The 2,500-nt window shown below is 48.9% G+C and overlaps 4 non-coding genes across 4 annotated transcripts; 3 read left to right on the forward strand and 1 right to left on the reverse strand.

Moving 5' to 3' along the window:
* Positions 1 to 1,065: 1,065 nt before the first annotated feature.
* On the forward strand, positions 1,066 to 1,137 carry trnae-uuc (transfer RNA glutamic acid (anticodon UUC)). Its single transcript has one exon. It is a non-coding gene; the product is annotated as a tRNA-Glu (tRNA).
* Positions 1,138 to 1,262: 125 nt separating this feature from the next.
* trnay-gua (transfer RNA tyrosine (anticodon GUA)) lies at positions 1,263 to 1,349 on the forward strand. The gene is given in 2 exon segments: positions 1,263 to 1,299; positions 1,314 to 1,349. It is a non-coding gene; the product is annotated as a tRNA-Tyr (tRNA).
* Positions 1,350 to 1,464: 115 nt separating this feature from the next.
* Positions 1,465 to 1,536, reverse strand: trnae-cuc (transfer RNA glutamic acid (anticodon CUC)). The gene has a single exon. It is a non-coding gene; the product is annotated as a tRNA-Glu (tRNA).
* Positions 1,537 to 1,915: 379 nt separating this feature from the next.
* On the forward strand, positions 1,916 to 1,988 carry trnar-acg (transfer RNA arginine (anticodon ACG)). Its single transcript has one exon. It is a non-coding gene; the product is annotated as a tRNA-Arg (tRNA).
* The last annotated feature ends 512 nt before the right edge of the window (positions 1,989 to 2,500 follow it).

Consider the following 2,500-nt stretch of genomic DNA (forward strand, 5'->3'; position numbering starts at 1 on the left):
TGATGAAATCAAATTCAATAAACAATCTCTTCAGGTCATTCCCATATTCTTAAGGAAGGGGGTGGTCGCACACTAAAAGCCAAATGGCCTGCTCGAGGCACGAGGAAGTTCCCATATGGTCTAGCGGTCAGGATTTAAGCAGGGTAGGGCCTGGTTAGTGCTTGGATTGGAGACCGCCTGGGAATACCAGGTGCTGTAAGCATTATTGTTTAAAAAAAAAAAAAAAAAGAGTCAATGAAATGTTTCAAAAATGCTAAATTGTCTCTTTTTTTCCTCAAAATGCCTGAAATAGTCTCTAAAAAAAAAAAGTGGTCAGGATTCCTGGTTTTCACCCAGGCAGCTCAGGTCCTGGTTTGCTCACTCTTTCCCATCAAGCCTGACTGTGTGCCTCTACCACATTTTGCAGCAACTGCTCAAGCAGGGCCACTAACACTTGAATTTTCCTCCAGGAGAGGAGATGTCTCTGACCCTGGATAACAGATCTTCCACTGAGAAAGTGCCACAGGATCTGTGGGAATATCCTAACAACACCACAACTTGCCATAAAAACAAAGCAACCGAGATCCCCAACATGTGACGCCTCCATCTCGAAGCTTTTAATAGCAGACCCCTCATTGGACCCCTTCCTGACGTTGGCTCCAGGCCTGTTAATGGCATGAGATAAAGGTGGTGGGTCAGTGGCGCAATGGATAACGCATCTGACTACGGATCAGAAGATTCTAGGGTCGACTCCTGGCTGGCTCGCTCACCCTTTTTTGACAGTCCAACAATAGGCTGCTTTGTCAGTGGGATAACGGTTACCATGAAATACCATGCGTCTTTTCAGATGCATTGCATGGGTACTGTCACAAGGACCTTGCTTTGCGACCAGTTTATAGTGTCTCTTATGCCAGCACAGGACTGGGAGGACACTGAACCCCCTGGGCGAGGCAAATGAGAGCTCCCTCCGATGAGCCTGATGAAATCGAATTCAGTAAACAATTCCTTCGGCTCATTCCCATATTCTTAAAGAAGGGGGTGGTCGCACACTAAAAGCCAAAGGGCCTGCTAGTGGCACGAGGAAGTTCCCATATGGTCTAGCGGTCAGGATTCCTGGTTTTCACCCAGGCGGCCCGGGTTCGACTCCCGGTATGGGAAGTTTGTGTTGTCTTTGCTTCACTTATGGAAACGGACAGGACGTGTCTCTGTGCCTCTAGCACTTTTAGCCAGCAGGCGGAGCTCACGAAACCTGATAGGTTTAGGTTCTGTCCGCAACCGGTGTGCCTTCGATAGCTCAGCTGGTAGAGCGGAGGACTGTAGGTGGCAAATTGGCAATCCTTAGGTCGCTGGTTCGACTCCGGCTCGAAGGAGGTCTTTTTCACACGCAAACATTTAATTGGCCATGCTTCTCGACGAGGCCGTCAGCGCTTGAGTGTGTAGTCCGCCTTTTTGCAATCACGACTGCTACAAGAGGGCAAAAGCTCATTCCCTGACCGGGAATCGAACCCGGGCCGCGGCGGTGAGAGCGCCGAATCCTAACCACTAGACCACCAGGGAAGGGTTGCTCACTCTTTCCCATCAAGCCTGGCTGTGTGCCTCTACCACATTTTGCAGCAACTGCTCAAGCAGGGCCACTAACACTTGAATTTTCCTCCAGGAGAGGAGATGTCTCTGACCCTGGATAACAGATCTTCCACTGAGAAAGTGCCACAGGATCTGTGGGAATATCCTAACAACACCACAACTTGCCATAAAAACAAAGCAACCGAGATCCCCAACATGTGACGCCTCCATCTCAAAGCTTTTTATAGCAGACCCCTCATTGGACCCCTTCCAGACGTTGGCTCCAGGCCTGTTAATGGCATGAGATAAAGTAGGTGTTATGTCAGGCCTCTGAACAGTCAGACACCGACAAGCCACCCGCCCACTCGTTGGTGGGCCAGTGGCGCAATGGATAACGCGTCTGACTACGGATCAGAAGATTCTAGGTTCGACTCCTGGCTGGCTCGCACACCCTGTTTTGCTTCGCTGCCAGCCCATAGCCACTTTATCATTTCCTTTTATTAGCCCATCATTTTTGTTATTATTATTATTATTGGATTAGTTGAATAATATTTTAAATTGACAGTCCAACAATAGGCTGCTTTGTCAGTGGGATAACGGTTTCCATGAAATACCATGCGTCTTTTCAGATGCATTGCATGGGTACTGTCACAAGGACCTTGCTTTGCGACCAGTTTATAGTGTCTCTTATGCCAGCACAGGACTGGGAGGACACTGAACCCCATGGGCGAGGCAAATGAGAGCTCCCTCCAATGAGCCTGATGAAATCAAATTCAGTAAACAATCTCTTCAGCTCATTCCCATATTCTTAAGGAAGGGGGTGGTCGCACACTAAAAGCCAAATGGCCTGCTCGAGGCACGAGGAAGTTCCCATATGGTCTAGCGGTCAGGATTTAAGCAGGGTAGGGCCTGGTTAGTGCTTGGATTGGAGACCGCCTGGGAATACCAGGTGCTGTAA

The sequence above is a fragment of the Pimephales promelas genome, chromosome 5, assembly GCF_988280905.1.
Source record: "Pimephales promelas chromosome 5, fPimPro1.hap1.1, whole genome shotgun sequence".
NCBI lineage: Eukaryota > Metazoa > Chordata > Actinopteri > Cypriniformes > Leuciscidae > Pimephales > Pimephales promelas.